This window comes from Suricata suricatta, chromosome 9, assembly GCF_006229205.1.
Source record: "Suricata suricatta isolate VVHF042 chromosome 9, meerkat_22Aug2017_6uvM2_HiC, whole genome shotgun sequence".
In the NCBI taxonomy this organism is placed as follows: Eukaryota; Metazoa; Chordata; class Mammalia; order Carnivora; family Herpestidae; genus Suricata; species Suricata suricatta.
The window spans coordinates 76,088,662-76,110,624 of record NC_043708.1 but is presented as its reverse complement, the minus strand read 5'-3'; the positions used below and the strand labels follow the sequence as shown (position 1 = coordinate 76,110,624).

The 21,963-nt window shown below is 34.3% G+C and overlaps 1 protein-coding gene across 2 annotated transcripts in view; it reads left to right on the top strand.

Annotated features, from left to right (window-relative positions):
• The window catches only part of DPH6 (diphthamine biosynthesis 6), a 271,479-nt gene that overhangs the window by 164,659 nt on the left and 84,857 nt on the right, over positions 1 to 21,963 (top strand). For both annotated transcript variants that reach the window (XR_003913310.1, XR_003913309.1), the window contains exon 9: positions 11,612 to 11,758. The gene's annotated coding sequence lies outside the window, so the exon portion shown is untranslated. The remainder of the gene's footprint in view (positions 1 to 11,611; positions 11,759 to 21,963) is intronic.

Sequence of the window (21,963 nt, the reverse complement as noted above, 5' to 3'; positions counted from 1 at the left end):
GGAGAGAGGGATGCAGAACTTGAGAGACTATTAGATGCTGAGAATGAACTGAGGGTTGAAGGGGAAGGGGGAGGGGGGAAAAGAGGTGGTGGTGATGGTGGAGGGCACTTAAGGGGAAGAGCACTGGGTGTTGTATGGAAAACAATTTTACAATAAAATATTATGGAAAAAAAAAAGAATAGTAAAATGAAAAAAAAAAAAAACTTGCCATAGAACTCAAGTGAAAATGGCACCCACAGTGTGGGTTGAAATCTAGTTGATCCTATAGTGAAGTCCACTTAGAGAGTGCTGGGGGGGGAGTATATGTATAAAAGAGGACTGAAAGCATTCAGATGGAAGGCCTCTTGAGTTTGTTATGCATGGGAATTTGCCCTCACCACTCATCGCAACATGTATAAGCTAGAAGATCCTATCCATAGAGATATGCTGCAACTGTTCTATGCCACCTCAAAAATATTTCCTTACAGAAGGGACAAAGGAAGAAGGAAGATAAATGGTGTTTTTGATTCACCAACATTCGGTTCAGTACAGCTTTCCTACCCCTCAAGCTAAGAGCAAAAAAATGACTTGGTAAGGGAAAACAAGACATTTCACAAGCTTTAAAACCTAATTCTGTAAACCACAATGACATAACTTGAGATTCAGAAAGATTTTGGCTTTGGGTACGACTAAGTCTCTGTTGCTACAAAAAATCATTGGAACAGAGTAATAACTCAAGCATCAGATTCACTCAGATTTAGAGAGCTACTTGACTCATTTCTGTCCCTAAAGCATGAATTTCCTTAGAAGCAACAAGATGCCACTGTGTCAACAAGTCAAGAATCAAACTGGACAGTGGAAGAATCTTTTAATCCAAAATCTGTGGTGGACCTATCAATTTGGGGAAAGATAATAAAAATAACCAATCAATTGATTTTTTTTCTGCTTTCAAACTCTAATTGACTATATATTTTTTCCTACTATTTATTTATATGCTCTCCTGTGCAGCTTGTTGTTGTTGTTGTTGTTGTTCTTGTTCTTGTTATTTTAAAAATAAAGTTTCTAATGTTTTTTTTATAAAGTTTCGCTTTGCTGATTTCTTATAAAGGAGAAGTGGGGAAATATTAAAAGAAATAAAAGAGAAGTGGAATATTGTTCATTTGTTTCACACATATTTATTGAGTGCTAACATCTATATACATAGCACTGTTTACATCATAAGAATACAATAGTGAACTGAACATTCAAAACTCATTTCTTTCCTGAAGCTTTTATCCTATGGAGTGAGACAAATAAATATATAAAATAAAAATGGTGGGAAAGTTGCCTCACTGCCCAAGGAAATGGGGATTATATTTTATGGAATAAGCATAGTCTGAGAATCCTGAGCACCCATGGTGACAGATTTAAACCCAGATTGAGATTAATAAGACTAGACCTTTGGTCATAGGGCCGATAGTGGTGGTCAGCTCTGAGTGTTTGGATCAAGGTAGGGAAGAGAAGAGGGTCTTGTGAAACGTCTATAGGTATAGCCAAAGAGTGATTCAGTGAATTGAAAAAGAGGTCACAAGAAAATATTAAGAATGAATCAGGTAGAAAAGCAAAGATAGAAAGTACACATTAGAGGTTATGAGCAGTAGAAATAATAAAGCAGTCTAGATGACATGTAATTAGTGTCAGAAAGGAAGGAAAGGGGTAATGGGAAAGGTTAAATATTTCAAAGATAATGGTTGAGAACTTTCCAAAGTGGAAATCATATCTTTTGTAATACTAAATTAAAATAACTGTCATCCTAGAATTCTGTACCCAGCAAAAGTATCCTATAGATATAAAAGCAAGGACGCTTGCAGGATGTCAGTAATTCATTTGTCAAAATTAAGTGATGGTACATTTATGGTTTATCTATTTCACTGCAAATATAATTCCAGCTAATAACCTTCATGTTAAGGCCTTAACATCTTTTAGCGTCCTTTGGTGTGGATCTACTAATAATAAATTTTCCTAGTTTATGTTTGAAGCTTTCTAAACTTCACTTTTGTTTTATCCCAACATTTTATTAAAGAAAGTTTTAAACATACAGCAAAGCTGAAGGAGTAATAAAGACCTTCCCAGATAAACAAATGCGGAGGGAGTCCACCACTGTGAAGCATGCCTTCCTTAAAAGTATTGCTAAAGGGAGATCTTTCCGCTGAAAAAGAAAAAAGAAACAAAAGAACACTAAACAGCAACACTAAAGCATATGAAAAGGTAAAGCTTTCTGACAAAGGTGAATGTACATACAGAAACCTGTGATACTGTGATGGTGTCTTGTAAACTTCTTTTAATTCTGGTTTAGAATTTTACAAATAAAAATAAAAAATAGCTATATAAAACTGTTAAAGAACACAAACTATATAAAAGATATAATTTATGACGGAAATATACAGTGGAAGAGGAAGAGCGTAAAGGAGTAGCGTTTTATAAATGACTGATGTTATTAGTTTGAATAGATTATTATACCTATAAAAGATGCACAAAAGAAAGTAAGAAAGCAATCAAAGCATGCTACTACAAAACAAACAAAAGACAAACCTGCAAAACACACCAAGGACAGCTGCAAGAGAGGAATGACCACTTACAAAAATTCATTCAAAATGGATTAATGACCTGAAACTATAAAACTCCTAAAAAAAAAAAAAATCTTCATGACATAGGATTTGGCTGTGATTTCTATAACATCAAAAAACAGATAACAAAAGCAAGAATAGACAAATGGGCTATATCTATCTCAAAAACTCATGCACAGAAGAGAAATCAATCAACAACAGAGTGAAAAGGCAACTTACAGAATGGAAGAAAGTATTTGCAAACCGTAATAGTGGGACACCTGGGTGGCACAATTGGTTGAGCATTCAACTCTTGATTTCAGCCCAGGTCACAATCTCACCTCAGTATGGAGCCTGCTTGGGATTCTCTCTTTCACTCTCTCTCTACCTCTCCCCTGCTCATGCTCTCTCTCAAAATGGATACATAAACATTTAAAAAAAGAAAAGCCAATATACAGGGTAAAGTACTCCTACAACTCAATAACAAAAATAATCCAATTAAAATAGCAAAGGACTTGAATAATCTCTCCAAAGAATGTAGACAAGTGGCCAACAGCTGTATAAAAAAAAAATGTTTAGCATCACTGATCATTAGGGATATGCAGATCAAAACCACAGTGATATATCTCCTTATTCAATAAGATTGCACGATCAAAAAAGGAAGAGGGGCACCTGGGTGTCTCAGTCTCAGTCCATTAAGTGTCAGGCTTCAGCTCAGGTCATGATTTCATGGTTTGTGGGTTGAGCCCCACACTGGGCTCTGTGCTGACAGCTCAGAGTGTGGACTCTGCTTTGGATTCTGTGTCTCCCTCTCTCTCTGACCATCCCCTGCTTGCTTTTGTGCTCGCTCGCACTCTCTCTCTCTCTCAAAAATTAAAAAAAATTTTTTAAAAATTTTTTAAAAGAAGGAAGAAAAGGAGGAGAATAAGAAAAAGGAAGATAAGAAGGAGAAAGAGGAGGAGAAATACCAAATGGTGGTGAGGATGTGGAGAAACTGAAACACTTCTGCACTTTTGGTAAGAGTGTAATGGTGCAGCCATTATAGAAAAACAGTGCAGAGGTCCCTCAAAACACTAAAGGAGAACATGACCCAGCAATCCTACTTCTGGGTGTTTATCCAAAGGAATTGAAATTAGGGTCTTAAAGAGAAATTTGTACCATCACATTCATTGTAGCATTATTCACAATAGTTGATATGTGGCAACAACCTAAATATTCACTAACAGATGAGTGCATAATGAAAAGTGGTGTATATATACAGAAGACTATTTATTATTCAGCCTTAAAAAGGAAGGAAATCCTGTCATAATGCAACATCATGGGTGAACTTTTAGGTTATTATGCTATGTGAGATAAGCCCATCATAAAAAGACAATTACTTCATAATTCCACTTATCTGAAGTATCTAAAATACTCAGACTCTTAAAAATGGAAAGTATAATACTGGTTGCCAGGAGGTAGGCAAGAGAGAACTGAATATTTGTTCAGTGAGTATATGCTAACAGCTTTACAAGGTGAAAAAGTTCTAAAGATCTGTCACAATATGTATATGGTTAACATGGCTGTATTTTATATTTGAAAATGGTTAAAATGGTAAATTTTATGTTGTAAGTTAATTACAGTTTAAAAAAGAGCTTGAAAATCTTCACATATGTGGAAATTAAGCCAATTTCTAATTAATCCATGACACACAATAAATCATAAGGGAAATTAATAATTTCTTGAATAAATTGCTAATGAAAATTTTGATGTATCAAAATTGTAAAATAACATTAAAGCAGTATTTCTAATGTAATTTATAGCCTCAAATATATGTCTACATGGATAACTATATAGATGTAGATACATATTAGATAAGAAGAATAGCTGAAAATCAATGAATTCAGCAATCATAAGAAGTTAGATAAAAAAAAAATAGCAATTTAACCCAAAGAAACAAAAATAATAAAGTTTAAAAAGAAATCAAGTAGAATATAAACATACAGTAGAGAGATCACCAAAGCCAACAGTTCATTCTTGGAAATGACTAAACTTAATTAATCCCTGGCAATACTGAGATAGAAGTGAGGGCACAAATACAGTTGGTCCTTGAACAACACGGGTTTGAACTGCATTGGTCTGCCTGAATGTGGATTTTTTTTTCCATAAAGAGAGCACATTACTGTAAATGTACTTTCTCTTCCTTATGATTTTTAAACATTTTTTTACTGTATTTTACTTCATTGTAAGAGTATGCTATATAATACATATAACATCCAAAATATGTATTAATTGACTGTTGATGTTATCTGTAAGGCCTCTGTAAGTCAACAGTGGGCTATTAGCAATTATGTTTTTAAGGAGTCAAAAGTTATAAGTAGATTTTCAACTGCACAAGGGGTTGGTGTCCATAACCCTCCATGTTGTTCAAGGGTCAACTGTGAACAGTACCAGAAATCTTAAGAAGAAGACATCCTAATGGTTCTTTCAGATATGAAAGGAAAAAAGAACACATCACCAACCACCCCATGCTAGTACACTTGAAAACCTAGATGAATTGGAAAAGTTCCTTTAAAAACAAACTGACACCAGGAAAATATAGCAAATCTGAATAGTCCTTTATATTACATAAATTAAATTTATTACTAAAAATCTTCACACAATTCCAGGTCTAAATGCCTTCACTAGTAAAATCTTACCAAGGATTGAAGGGCAAAATTGCCAATTTTATAGAAACTTTTCAAAAAATACAGCAGAGGAGACTCATATTTAGTTACTATAGTGTTATTTAGTTATTCTAATGTAGACTCTTTTAAGTATAACTGACATTTCTGTTTACAGTGTTCTGGAAATAATGACTATATGTCCTTTTAGTGTTATTCTGGAATATTGTTAAACAAGCCCACTCAAGAAATACTTCATTGTCTGGGAAATGAACTTTTATTTCACTAAAAATTTACTGATTAAGGCCTAGACTCTGTGAAGTTGCTAATAGATATGTAGATTTTTGCCCAGCAGGGATGTGAATGATTTCTGTGAAGTAGAACAGAAAATTTTATTGCCCTGTAGGACATTTAACCATTTTTGTATATTTATCCCTGTCTTATTCTAGAGTTCTTTTATTAGTGTTACTTCTCTCAGATTCCCTTGGACTAGCTTTCCTCAGTGGGTAAAATCAATCTTTACTGATACTTGATATATGTTCAATCTATATTTGCCTTAGATTCATGATTCTAATTTTTTAAAATATACTTGGAAATAAAATCTTATAATTAAGGAATTTATTAAGAAATTTAAAAAGTAGTAAAGCAATCACACTCATGAACATAGATTTTTAAATCCTTCAAAAAATATCAAATGGCACCTGTGATGTATAAAATGAATACTGCATCATAACCAAGTTAGGTTATTCCAGGAAATCAGTCAATGAGTTTATCATGTTAACAAAACAACAAAGACAGAAGCATAGGACCATTGCAAAAGATGCAGCAAATATCCTGCTTCCAGTGTGAGTTGATGAAATCTTTTCATTCAAGTTTAAAGACACGATAAAGATGCCTGAAATCATTACTTCTGTTCAACCAGTGAAGAAGGCAAGAAAAATAAATAAATGTATAAGTTAGGGAAAGGAAGAAAGAAAACTTGTTATTTGAAGATTGTAACTGTCTAAATAGGAAATGTAAAACAAATCTACAAACTTCTTAGAATTAATATGAAGTTTTGTAAAGTTTCTGGATACAAGGTTAATTTTTTTCTAAACTCTCTAAAAAGTTATATGCAGATTTTCAACTGCATAGGGGTGTCAGCACCCTCCTCATTGTTCAAGGGTCAACTGCGTACATATCAACTAATTAGAATATTTTTATATCTCATTTATTCTGCTTAAGTTTTATTTTTTCCATACTCTAAGAAGAACTACAATACTAAGAGCAGTAATAGCAATAATGACAATAATGAAAGCCAACACTAATGCAGAATTTACTGTATATACCAGATAACTCTTCTAAGCATTTTAAATGTGGACCCCCATGCATTTTTCTTTTTAAGGGCAATAGATCAATTACAGTACACCAATTCAATGGAATACATCCATTGAAAATACTTATTGTACAGGGTATACAACATTGATAATTGCATATTACATACCTTTAAATACACAATTTTAAAGACACAGTTGTGCCTATGGTATGATTATAGAGGTGTAGAATTTATGCATCTTTAAAAAGGACAGAAAAGAACATGGAGAATGATTTGTTAGGAAAGAATTCTAGATTTTTTGCTTCTTTTATAATTTTTTTAAATTTTATTTACATTTTGAGAGAGAGAGACAGACAAAGCGTGAGCGGGCAGAGGGGCAGAGAGAGGCAGACAGAATCTGAAGCAGGCTCCAGGCTCTCAGCTGTCAGCACAGGGCCTGCCTGAAGCTTGAACTCATGAGTCATGCGATCATGACCTGAGCTTGAATCAGGAGCTTAAGCGACTGAGCTACCCAGGTGTCCCTTGATTTTTTGCTTCTAAATTTAACTTTTTCGTGCTAAAATTAGGCAATAATATTTTATAATTCCTTAATGGTTTATAATCTAAGGACACAATCTGTACTTACATGGTAAAGATAGGGAAGAACTTTCCAACTTGCTGCAAATATAAAATTTCTCTGAGAAGACAGAAGAATTTTTTTTCCAGTGTAATGCTCTTATTATTACATTTGGCCTTTTCAGTATATTAAAAGTGAGATGACGAATTGAAGTTCTTGGAAGCAGTAAAATACTTGTGGACAGATTAGAAAAAAAGGTCTCAAGAAGAATTAATGATTCATGAATGCAACACCTCCCCAAAATAGGTCATCTATTTAATAATATCTATTAATTAGAAAATGGCTACTGTAATCACAGAAAATGTTTACATTGTTATGTTATTTGAGTGATAGTACTTTCACAATGAATGTTAGCAGTATATTGGGGGCCACATCACATCAAGTTCTATCCTCATTGAACAAATACTATCTAATATGATACTTTGGGCTACATATCTGACAGTCTCTGTTGATCTTTTTATATATGTGTATGGGTTCATGGATTGTTGATCCAAGTCAAACACATAAAGTCTTTATTGAGAAATATTTGATACACATAACAGTATAAGTTTAAGGTGTGCAGCATGATGGTCCCATACATAGGGAAATACCACAATAAACTCACTAATACCAACCATCTTCTCTAAGATACAATAAAAATAAAGGGAAAATATTTTTCTCCTTATGATGAGAGCTCTAGGGATTTACTTAAATTTTTTTATATAACGTACAGCAGTGTTTGCCATAGTTATCATATTGTACATTACATCTCTACTATCTTTTTTTTTTAATATTTTAACCAAGGGATAGCAATTCAAGTCCCTTTAAAAATAAGGTTTTTCATTGCCTTAAAAGTAATTTCCTTGGATTAGGTCCAAAAGTAGTTCAAGTTCAGTTTGAAATAAGGTAGAAACTGGTATTTGCTTATATTTTTGCACACTCTTTAACTGTAACATAATACATAAATGATGATTTTCTATATTTTTTGTAACTAAAGTTCAGAACAAAATGATGGACTCTGGTAACCTATTTTTTTATTTTGTTTATAATTTAGGCCATGGTGCACATGTAGGAAAATATTTTACAATATATTATATCATATATTATTTAATTGCTTCTTTTTATTGATTCAATATGATATCTATCACTTGGTCATTTATTTCCTTAAATAAGTGAATATTTAATGAGGGAATATAAATCCTTTGGGAATCTTTTTTAAACTTCTTTTTAAGCCTCTCCTGAATTGTATTTACTAGAATAATGAAGGACAGTAATTGAGTCTCCTGAGAACTTCCAAATGTACAGCTTTACTTAACTAGAAACTGTCCATATTTAGGTCAAGTATTTATGTATATTTTGAGTTTCTGGTTTACACTTTTGACCCACCTCAATTATAAGCTAAGCTTCCCTTCCATTGCAAATAATGGGGTTTCAGTTTGGAACAAGTATTTTTCTAAAGATAGAGATCATTTTTAAAATGGATTTAGGATTGGCAGTTATATTTTCTCTTTGAACTTAGCGTATGTCCCGCCAATCCTTTTTCTTTCTAGCCTGGCTTCCCTTTATCATCAGTGCTAATCATAAACTTCTGGAAAAGAAAGGTACCTAATAATAAAACATAGACTTAATGATTTAAATTTATCTTATTTGATTACTTCAGGTTTAATTTTAAGTCATTTCATCTGCCTTAAACACAGCTAACTTATTAAACATGAAAAGTAACCAGTGCTTATCCAGGAAAAAACCTAGATTAATCAGTTTAGTCCCATTGTTTTTGAGTAGCCTTTTATATGCAATACTTCCTGCCTCTCCTCATGTTTTTCTTAATAAAATCATATTGTCCACTTGAGAAACAAAAGTTTCCAGAGGTTGTTTTAAATATCATATTTTCTAAATATTGGAAATCGATCACATGGGCATTTATTGCTTTGGCATATTTTTGCAGTTTTCCTACTAAATTAGATCATTAGCTAGATGAGAGATCACGTCTCTCTTTGTGACTGCTAATATCACAATACATACAGTATCACAGAGGCATTTAGTAGACATTCAATAAATATTTGTTGAGGGGCACCTGGGTGGCTCAGTCAGTTGAGTATCATTCTCTTGATTTCGGCTCAGGTGTGATCCCAGGATCGTGGGGTTAAGTCCCGCATCAGACTCTACACTGAGCATAGAGCCTGCTTAAGATTCTTTTTTTCTGTCCTTCTGTTCCTGTCCCCTGCTCCTTCTAAATACATGCATACATACATATATACACACACATATTTGTTGAATTAAGTTGAAGTGAATTAACCATCTCTTTAAATTTGTCAGAGGAGGATTGATTTACAGTAGTCTAGAGCCCTGCCATTCATGGTCATCATAAAGTAGTTATTGGAACATGAGATAGTATATAATAGACAATAAGGCAGCTTTGAAAAGATGAAAACTAATTTTATTTTAAAGAAATTTATTTTAAAGAACACTTTTGTGTTATGGGCATCATCTCTTTTTATCTGTGTGCATGTGTTAATATGTTAGTGTTGACTACTCACAGGAAAAAAGGAAAAGGAACACATGGGCGATAACTCATTGGGAACTACTGAATCTTAAAGTCAAAATCCTTCTATATTGCTTACTGGAGATTTTAAATTAAATAATATTGGATACTTAAGAATTTTACCGGTTAATAATCCATATGGCAATTAATAACTAAGACATATATTTAGATTAGGTGGGTGGATTTTGCTTCAGCCGTTTATTTACTATCTGCTAAGATATCTTAAGCTTTGTTTATAGTTCATCGAACTATAGTTCATCAAAGTTCAATAAATCATCATTGACAAGATAGTTGATGATATTCATTATTTTTTAAGTGTGATAATTGTATTGTGGTTATATTTAAAAAGAAAAAAATGAGTTTTCTGCCTTAACTTACTGAAATATATACAGATGAAATGCTATAATAGCTGGGATTTCCTTCAACATAATCCCAGTGAGGATAAAGAGATGGGTGAAATTATATATGAAAAAGATTAGCTTTGAATTGATAAATGTTAAAGTTGAGTGGGAGGAATACTAGGCTGAGTCACATTCTTCATTTGACTGTAGCTAAAGGAAGGAAATCAGACAATCCATGAAATACTGAACTTCTATTTAATATTGAGAAAAACAGACCTGATGAGCATGAATTAATCATCTTTGACTTTTCCAAAATTTACTGATTAGTTTTACAGGAAAGCATTTAACATTTTTTCTTGACTTCATATTATGAAAGCCCATATAATAGTATATTTTAACATCAAATCCCAGTTTAAACAGCCATTTGGAAACCAATTTGAAAAACTAGGGGAAAATGTATTTTCTTTTGTGATACTCAAATTTACCTTTTATACATATTTTATGTGTGTCTTAACCCAAACTTTATCAGAAATCCAGTCATCTGTTGGGATTAATTGATGAAATTTGTTCTTTAAAATAAAATTAGTTTTCATCTTTTAAAAACTGATGTTTTGGGTTACCTGAATGGCTCAGTTGGTTAAGCATCCAACTTCAGGTCAGGTCATGAGCTCATGATTTCATTATTTCCAGCCCTGCGATTGGCTCTGTGCTGACAGCTCAGAGCCTGGAGCCTGTTTTGGATTCTGTCTCCCTCTCTATCACTCTGCCCCTCCTCCCATCTCACTTTGTTTCTCTCTCCTTCAAAAAGAAACATAAAAAAACACATTTTTAAGCTGATGTTTCTTTTAGAGCTGAAATTACAAAATCTCAAATAAGCACACTTCTTTAATCCAATTTTAAAAGTAGAGGACTTTGAAGAATTAGTAATGGATATCCACCATTCTGGGTGTCCATTAGATCCCTATAGTAATTTAGACCCGTAATACCCATGTGCAAGAACAAATTTAATCCAGATTGAACAAAAATTTCATTTCTCATAAGTATGCCCAGTACTTTAAGTTTGTTCATTAATATTACTTTGTCCTACTTTACACAACATTTATGTACTAATTTATTTAATTAAACTCTTTTATTAATGGTGCTGATAGACGAGTTTCTAATGCTGGCCTAATCCTGCATCATCAACCTTTTCTCCCACTGGAATTTTTAAATTTTTAAAGATTTTTTTTTTATTGATGCTGTCTTACTTTGTGTCTTCTGCTTTTAGCAGCCATGTATTTTTCCGTTCCCCTTAAGCAGCTCACAACCCAACTCTACACTGCTGTAGTATAATGCTTTTTTTCCTTTATATGATATAATAAACCAAGTATTTGTGTGATTTTGTAGCCCTTCCGTTCTTCTCCACTGCTCACTGTCCACATGGTGTCACCAACATCAGCTTTTTGCCTTTACCAGATAATTGCATTTTCCTATGAGTGGGTCAACTTTTTGCTTTTCTTCTAGGTTTTATCTTGAGTAAATGTAAATTATACTTTCCTATCCAATTTCAACTTTTTTAAAAAAGATTCCTGATTCATCATTTCTTATTCTGCTCTCTAATCTTTTTTCTTAGCATTTGGAATTCTGACAAGCTGCTTATGGGTAGCCGCTCATGTGAAATGAACCGTAATGAGGATAATGTCCTCTCTGGACAGAGGAAGAAGACCAAGGTGAAACTCCACCTCCCATTGGAAATCATGGACTCACCTTCTACAAAACAGTGAGTCTATATTTTACTCAGTAACATGCTCTCTTTCTCCTTTATTGCTTTGTACCATAACAATATATGAGTACACATATAATTACAAACTTGCCATTATGACTTTTTACTACCTAATTTTTGCAGAATTTTAATAATAATAATAATAACCAATGTCACCGACCAGAAATTATGAGTTAGACACTTTTCTGAGGGCTTCATATGTATTATATGATTTAGTATGATTTAATTCTAAAGTACCAATTACTGAACATATTACTAAATATGTCACTGGTACCATTTTGTATAGCTGGTAAGTTGTAGAGTAAGAATTCAAACATAAGTTTCTGACTTCAAGGCCTGAGAAGTTTTAACCACTATGGTGTATGGTCTTTCTAAAAAAATACAATTAAGACAATGTGTTGTTCGTAATGCTGAAAAACCATTTGAAAAATGTTAAATTAACCTAAACCAGATTTTTCTTTATTGAGATAAAAAATATAATAAACCCAATCAAATTACATTATTTTCCATTTAAGTAATTTTGTACTGCTGACACAATGTGAAAGTTAGTTGTCATAAATACCTATTTAGGTGATACTTTTTCTTTCTCTTTTTTAGCATCATTGCCCTCTTTCCTCTTTTTCTTTAAATTTCAAATACATTCTTTTACCAGTTTAAACATTAATTTCTTCTGAAAGTACACACACACACACACACACACACACACACGTTAATTGGAAAGAAAACTGGATTGGTTACATGAACACAAATTATTTTTATAAATTAGATGTGTGCAGCTTTTTAAAAATTTAAGCATAGTAATGAATTTCAGAAAGCAAAAGTTTTGAAATTATAAAGAGTCTTACTAATCTCCATCCCATGAGCTGATTCAAAGTAATGTAGTAAATGAAAGCTTTTGCAAGTGACCTAGCATATGAGGTACAGGTGTTTGATGCCCTTGTCACATGCTGTCATCTACCTCTGATCCCAGCTACAGCAGTACTGAACATTTCTAGGCACACTGACAATGTTCTGCCAGAAGCCTGAGCTGTCCATTTCTTCATTCTTCTGCCCTGAGGCTTTCTCTGAAGCCAGTGGACCTTGCTCAGCCCTTATGCCCTTCCAGGAAAGCGTGGAAGGGTAAGGGAGTCACTGCCACCTTCAGCAGCCCTCAACCAATGGGAAACAAGATATTGTGAATAAAAGCAGGAGCCTGACATCCTTCAGATGAGCAATTTTGAGGCACTTTCTACAGAGTTCCTCAGAGGATCCCCAATAGAATTGATCCTCGGTTGCCCAGATCATTAATGAACTCAACAACATTATTGGTTTTTCTTTCCCTCTCTCTCACTCCCTGTGCCTCTTCACTCTGCATCCTAGGATTCAGCTCCCAAAGAAATTACCTACAGCCAAGTTCATATTTTAGACCCTTTTGGGACAATGTAAGCTAAGATGGTAATTTAGAAGTGAATGTTCAGATATTTATATAACCCAACATTCTTTTGAACTCTGCATTTTAATTTCAAAATTTTGACGATTCTCTTTGACAATCTTTCTGTCCCTATGTACATGTTACATAGTGACATGATTTATCTGTTCCAGGGAGACGATATATGTACATACACCCAAAGTGTATACTTGTGCAGTTCAAATCTGTATGTAAAAGTAAAAACTTCTGAAATCACTGGGAAAACGGGTGTTATTATATGTTTACTTTCTCCAGCTATGCATAGTTCACTTGTTAAAATCCAATGATAAGGGAAGGGATGTGTTTCTTCAACTTGACATTTTATTCTGCAGGATGTTATTTTTTCCAGGAATTCTGTTTTATGGGACTATATTAAGAAAGTGTTGACTTGATATCTGTCAGTGTAGGTTTCCTTTACTACTTTCTTTCCTTCTCTCTCTCTCTCTCTCTCTCCCCGTTTTTTTTTTTTTTTTTGGTCTTTTTCAAGTCAAAAACCGGTGTGTTCAGGAAAATCTCCAAGTGGTTACCAGTGGATTAGCGGTATCACAGCCCATTTTCTCTCATTCAGTGAATAAAGTATTACAAGTGCAGCTGCTCAAGCCTTTCTTTCTCCAAGGTGCAATCTAGTTAAGTACTTAGTGGTCAGGAACCTGCTTTTAAAATTCAGAAAACGAATAAACAGGTTTATTTATTTTTCTCCTCTAAGCCTCTCCAAGACCTGAACCTATGAATGTCTGGTATTAAGTGACCTTTAGTGATGAAAATCAACTGTCTGGTGATATGCATTTATTTGGAAATTGATTAACGCCAGGGTGACAGGGAGAAAAAGGAAAATTTGAATTATCTCTGAGATGTATTGTAAAGCTTTATGCAAATACCCATGGTTCTTTTCTAGAGTCCGCTCTCCTGGATGCATGTGTGCATGCTCGCCCGCCGTGTTGTCTGCTTCCTAAAATGCTTTTGTTAACACCATAATTTTAAATTAACTTTTTCAGAAAGCTGTTCCTGCTGTACATTTTGGCATCTAAGATTAGGTCAGTGGCCATAAATCTCATTTATGTACTTAATGCAAAGGAGATACTGCTGTCTTGGGAATCATGTGAGCCACATCCCTTCTTTTGCCCCTCTTACAAGATATTGACATATAAAACAAAATGCTCCCATTTTGTTTTGCATCTTTCTTCATTTAAAACTTTAAATAAAGAATGTTTATGCAGGGTTCTTTTTCATTCATAAAAATGGAAATCACCCTTAGCGGCTGCATGAGGAGGCTTGTATTCTTGTTCACGAATTCACATGATAGATTGGCCCATAAAATCTTTACATTTGGCTTGTGCAGCTGAGTTCATGGCTGAATACAGAATGATAAAGAAGCTTTAGCATTTTGTGGAAAGAAAAGAAATCAGGCCTTCTAGATGGCCCTTAAGCTAGCTTTTAACTGCTTGGAAATCAGCTAGAAACATATAATCAAACTTGCCATTAAAAGTACAGTGTTTAGTGTAAATTTGTGGAGCGTAATCTGTAAATTAATGCAAAGGGGTTTTTTAAACATTTATTTGGTTTTCATTCTATTTCGTGGAAGTCTGCCAATCCCAACATATTTTTTTTTCTTTTTTTCTTTTTTTACCTTTCTATCCATCAGAAGTTAAAATAGAAATGATGGATTGTGTCACTGGCCAGTCCAGCAGCCTATTTCTTTCAACACATTACTGTTGTATTTACTGTTTTAGCTATATTGTTTTCAATTTCTGGCAAAATAGTCAGTTTTTGATCCTGGGTAGAAAATGTCAGTGCTCACATTTCCTGTGGGGTTTTGGCCTTTTTGTGAAAAGGTAGGAGAGAGCTAAATGAGTTATGGTGCTGTCATCTGAAGAAACCACAGTGTATTTCTTTGCCAAATTTTAGCAAGAACAGAGCTGATCATCTGCTAGTGTAAACCTTTCCTTGAACCCTACTCGCTTCTGCCTGTTCTCTTTCATGCTGTGAGAATGTAGCCCACAGAAGTCCTTTTAACCTTCCCTTCCCAAGGTTAATTGATTTAATAATCCCCAAGAAGATAAATTTTGCCAGGGGAATTCAGAAGTCTAAATTTAAGAATTTAGAATTTCACAACTGAGCTTAAGTCATACTAAAATTATTAAGACTGAGTTGTTCCTTAATGTTTATTACTTTCTTGAAAGTTGGCACTCCTCCCATTCTTCACAACCCTTATCTCCCTATATTTTATAGAATAACAAATATTACCAGATAGCAATTGTGTGTCATAATCTTAGAAGTCAGTACATTCTGAATGTGAATAATTGCTAGTGTACACTGTAGGCATCGATATTGTAGTTTGCCATGCTTAAGTGCTCCCCAGTAACCATTAATTTATACTTTCCTAATATATTCTACTGACCCCCAAGGAAGTATCTTTGCTTGCACTCAATGGCATTATGTTCCTACCTATTTGGAATAAATCTCAATATTAAGGATTGTGACCGATGAGTATTCTTTAGCTTAATTTTTTAGCAATCGTTTTCAGGACTTAACTCTGATTTCTTTTGCTTTATAAATTAAGCCTTTGTTTCCTCTTATCACCTATTTCTTTCATTACCTTTTCTTCTTTTGGCCAGCTGTATCCTAGGAGTCCTTCTTTTCCTAAAATTCATTGAGCAAACACTTTCTTAGGATGTATCCTGTGCCAGGAACTGTGCTAACTGCTGGGTTTGCCATGGAGAATGAAACAGACTTACCGTCTACACTCACAGGATGTAGAGTCTAGTGAAGCTAATACCATTCACAAAATAGGTATGAGAGACAGAGAGAGAGAATGCACCTGACCTAGATCTTGGGGGGATTCAGGTGTCTTGGGAGTTATCAAGTGAAGATAGGAGAAAGAAGGAGAAAATGCTGCCTGTGAAAGACAATAACTAGCATTATGAGATCTAGAAGCAAGAGAGAGTATAATGCCACAAAGGTCCAGAAAATAGTGGCAGAAAAGGAAGGCAGAACATTTTGAACATAAGTTCAGGGCTTACAATCTACTGGCAAGAGTGTGTATTCAATTTGTATTTCAGGATGAAGATGAAGGGGTTTTTGCAGAAAAAATAAACTTTGGAGATTGTTCAATTGTACTTTTATTCCATGAAGACTCTTCCAGCCACCTTATCCTGCCTTAGCTACATAAAAGGCAGCCGCTTGAAAACTGTCCTGGGTATGTTTGCGCCCAGATATGACAGCCTCTTCCATTTAACAATCAGGAAATAAGGAACTCAATATCATTTTTCCACAATGTTTCCCTAACTGTATCCCAGTGAGTGGAAGTTTCAATGGATCTTGTTAAGCGAAGATAAATCCAGAGCAGACTCCCAAGTTTAGGAGGGTTTAATAAACAAGGTACAGTCATAGTTCCATGCCCTTATAACTGAGAGGGTCTGTAAAAGATATTTGGTCAGGAGCCAGGCAGATAATGAAGGAATGAAATGGGCCAGGTACAAGGTGGCAAGTTTTGATGTTTACTGGGGTAAAGTAGAATTAAACCAAAGAGTTCAATCTAAGGTTGGTTATTCGAATTACCGTATTCATTGAACAAAATACGGACATAAGACACCGGAATCAACTTACCTGTCCCATTCCATTGAAGAGAAAACTGAGGACAGAAGAAGTCTAGACTTCACCAAAGTCTGACAGCAAGTTACCAGCAGGGCTACTACTGGAGTTCATGTCACCTGATTTCCAGTTCAGAGACTCTCAACATTGCTTAAAGAACCTTCCCTGGAGATTTGAGTTGGGACTTTTTGCTAGTAAGATTATATTTAATTTTGGAAAGTCAATTTTAGAAAGCTTTTACAAAGTACCTAGATTATAACTGCTCAGCAAGAACTAAAGTATATAATGCCTCAAAAACTTGCAACATCTTAAATTGTAGTACAAAGCAAATGGGGAAACAGTAGAAGTTCCAAAAGACAAAATGTGAATGATTAAGACAGCTTCCTTTTATAGAAATTTCAGACATTGTATAGGGCCTTTGTACTTGCAATTTAGCCAGTCTGTAACATTCTTGGCTTACTTTCTGCCCCTAGGGGCATGTCACCTTCTCAAGGAGGCCTGCCTTGGCCACCCTATCTAGGAATGCCACATACCCACCCTAATATTTTGCCTACTGCTCCCTTGTTTTAAATGTCTCAATAACACTTATCCTTATCTAGCATGGGATATATTTTACTTCTTCCACTTTGCTTATACTCTGTTCCTCAGCTAGAGATGTAGGCTACTGGGTGGCTTCATGAGAACAGGCATGCTTGCATCCAAAAGATAAGCCCACACAAAGGCCTGGGCACACAGCCAGAGCCCATATAATCAGAGCCAATACACATATTCAGGAGAAAAAAGATAGTCACTTGGACTGGGGACATATACTACAGCCAGCAACGGTCAGGAATCTAGACCCTTATCCATAAACACCAAGCTATAACCAAGAATCACCAAAAATTTGAGAAAGGCCAACACAGGGACAAAAGACAGGCATCGTATTCAACACACAGAAATAATTTACCTGTTTGGGGAGATGAGTTGAGGAGCAGAAGAAAATGAATTATTACCATTAGCATTTGATAAGTTAGAGAAGGTACAGCTGCTGTTGTAACAGTGAGTCCATTATAAATGGAAACAAAATGAAACCTTGGTATTGGGATGCATAGTAGAAAGAAGTGAGCTAAACATCGGCTTAAGGAGCTGGAAGGTTAAGCTGAGGAATTTTTACACAACCCAATGCAAAAATTGCAGAGATGGAAAAGTGCAGCAACTTGTGTGTAGTGATCTTTATTTCTCGTCTGAGGTTTACAAGTTCCTCAGCTTCATGTGATTGAAACAGGGCATAGGCAACGTTTGAAATCATAGAGGGAGCTCTGAAAAAGCATCAGGAATAACAGAATAACAATGTGAGAAGGCACAGTGGAGAGGAAAGAGTGGTTTTGTATTTAATCTATGCACTTATATTTATGCTGTTTTTCATCTTATTTTTATTGGGTGTATTGTTCCCTTGACTTCTAAAGTAGCAATTTCTATTTTTAGGTCTTTTGGAAAATGATTTACAACTTTATACAATACATGCACATCTCTACTGATTTAGCATCTTCAGACACTCTCTGATGACTCCTCACTAAAAACAGTGAAGAATTAGCCAAATTTTAAAAAATTGTTTAAAATATTTATTTATTTATTTGTGAGAGAGAGAGAGACTGCAAGCAGGGGAGGCACAGAGAGGGAGACAGAGGATCTGAAGCAGACTCTGCACTGTCACCACAGAACCCAATGTGGGGCACAAACTCATGAACCATGAGATCATGACCTGAGCCTAAGTCAAATGCTTAACTGACTGAGCTATCCAGGCACCCTGCTACATTTTATTTAATAGTTACTATGTGCCAGGCACTGTATTAACTCATCTACCCTCACAACAACCCTATGAGTTAGGTACTGTTGTCATCCCCATTTTACAGATGATGAAACTGAGGTATCTAAAAGTCAACTAGGCCAAGTTTGCACAAGTAGTCAGTTGGTGGGATAAACACAAGCACAATGGCTCTCATGCTTCTACCTTTAACTTCTATGCTGTAGGGCCTCTCCATAGGTCAGTGATGTACCTACATTATAAGTCTGTCATTGAAGGATTGTGTTAAAAAAATATAGGTACTTTTCTCAAGCTACTTAGCTATGAAATTTTAAGTGAGAAATTTAAGTGTAGAAATTTGTCAGATGTTGTCAAATAAATTATTTCCAATGGAATCCTAATAACAGCATTTTCTTGGTGCTGAAGCAAAGCAAAGACTAGATGGATTCTGGTGCTGCATTTAGTTTTAATTAGTGGCTGAAAATAATTTCTTAGTGTTGTTAGAGCAATTTAATAATGGAATAACTCTAGAGCATTAATCCTCCTTATAAATAAATTCACCTTGAGCAAGCAATACATAAAAATGAACTGATGCCACTTAGGGTAAACAATAGACTTTTGTTAAAGTGTCTAAATGCGGCAATAACTAAAGAGGTCAGTGGGCAAGGACAGTGTTTTGGAAAAGCTACTGACTTTGGGAACAAGGTGATGCTGACAAGACAAAGTCACCTCTGCTGTTCAGCTCTGCAAGTTTGATGGCGACCTGTGTTCACTCTGTAAGCAAAACTATCCCAAGGAAAATAAAGGAAGCAAATGTTTTCCCCTTCCTTCCCCAAATGGCACCTTTTCTTGGCTGTTGTCCCACAAATATGTTCATTGAAACAAAACCAAAAAAATTTTTCTAAGCAAGACATAAAACCAAAATTCTCCACAAGAGAGAAAATCCAAAGATATCCAGAGGAAAATGACATCTCTAAAGTATATTATATCTTAATAACATTATCATTAAATAGTATGTTTTTTAAATGCCAAATTCAGAATTGGACCTTAACATTTTAAGAATCAAGTTTAATTATTTTCTGTCTGCACTGTATAACATTTGAGAAGGGGGGTTTTCACATCTTTTTCAAAGTCATCCATGAGCATTATCTTCATACTTTTCCTTTATTCTTTCACTGTGTTTAAATAATATATTTGAGTGAAAATTTTAAAACTTCGATGAAAACCCAGATGTTTCCAAAAATATTGATAAATTCCTTCAGAAAACTACTTGGATTCCTGAAATCAAGTATATGTTAACCTGACTTTTAGAGTCATATAGTTCAAAACACAAGAACAAGTTTATAATCTAGTAATTTCCTACCCGTCAAGGATGTGACCCAGAATATATAACAAACTAGAAAATAATTGAAGATAAATTGAGAGATATGGAAGAAAAATTTGGGAGGCCCACTTTAAAATAAACAGAACACAAGTAGGTGGTGGAGGAGAGATATTTTATAAAATAGAAGAAAACTGTCCTTAGTTTGAGAAGACATGATCATTCAGACTACAACTCCCACCCAAAACTACTCTTGGAAGCTCTCAGGGTTATTATCTATGACTTCAAAGAAAAAGACAAATGCAGTAATACAGAAAGGACAGTGAGAGAAAATGTTTAAAAATACAGAAGACATGACCAAAACTTATTGGAAAATGGTGGCCATGCAAATGGAGAAGCAGGAAGAAATGTGTCTGTCCAGTCACCTGTGCATGAATGAAATGATACTGAGAGGATCACTTTAGGGAAATCCATACAATTGCTTTTTTTTTCTTACCATTTTGTTGATGTGTTAACACAAAGAGCAAGAATCAAATAAATAGATGAGTGAATTTTCACAAAGTGCTCACACCCGCATAATTGCTGTGCAGGTCAAGAAATAAAACTTTATCAGGACTGCAGAAGTCTCCTCCTCAGCTCTGTGACTTTCCCAGTCATTACTGCTTCCCCTTCTCCTGAAGGTGAGCACCATTCACACAATTAATTACTACAGGTAATTAGGAGTGCTTGTTTTTGAACACTACACAAATGAAAATGTTTTATTTATTCTCATGTATTCTGTTGTGCCTGGCTTCTTTCATTTCATTTCTCAACATTATAGTGATGAGATTCTTCCAGTTTGTTGTAAAGACAGCTTGGGTTCTTCTTTTCTTTTAAAATTTTTTTTGAAGAGTATTCCTTTGTACAGATATACTATATACATTCTAGGATGGACTTTTGGGCATTTAATGGCGATTACAAATAATTGTATTGTGAATACTCTTTTATGAAAACTTTTGTTTAAATGCGTATGAATTTTTATTGAGTAGAATTGCTGGGTTTTCTAAAGTGCTTAAAACAATTTGCATTCCTACCAGCAGTTTATTGGAGTTCCATTTTCCCCATAGCCTCACCAACACTTATATTGTCAGTCTTTTTTAATACTTTCCATCTTAGTGAGTTCATGGTTGTATTGGACTGTATTAATTAGTAGTTCTGTGATTGCTTGCTTTTTAGCCACTTGGAAATCCTCTTTGTAAAGTGTTTGTGTAATCCTCTTATATATATTTTTTACAGGATTATCTGTCATACTTTTTACTTGATCAGTAAGAGTTTTCTGACTATTTTAGATGTAAGCCCTTTGTCAGAGATGAGTGTTGCAATATCATCTTCTATACTGTGGCTTCTTTATTCACTCCCAGTGATGTCTTTTGATGAACAATTTATTCCTTTTTTTTAACCTTTTAAGGTTAATGCTTTTTGTGTCTCATTTAAGAAAAACATTCCCATATCTCAACATCATAAGGACCATGTTATCTTCCAAAAGTTATTATCTTTCATATTCCAAATATGGATTCTGAACATTTGATTAAATTACTGTTTAAAAGGTTAAACCAATTTATATGCCTTTAAAATGCGCTTGAGTTCCAACTTTCTCACACACTTGCCAAAACTTGCACGAACTATTATTAATACCTTTTACTTTTACTAATACAGTAAGGCATAGCTTTCGATAGTTATTCAAATTTTTGAGATATTTAGGACATACAAAAAAGATAAAAATATTTTTTAAAGTATGCATAATACTTTTTAAAAACTATATAGTCTAGTTGAAATACAATTTTCTAAATTCAAGAAACCAAGCACTTTAAAAGTTGCGGTTAATTGTCTCTTGCTTATAAAGTTAGTGTGGTAACAGATTCTGAAAAGTTGCTGGCAAGGTAAATTTTCACAAATAGCTGTCTCAAATCATTTTGGGGATAAGAGGTTTATATGTACATGACTAAATAAAAGATTTTTGTGAATCAATTTCTTTGATAAAAATTATATTTTTCACTAGAAAAATGTGTCATAAACCCAGA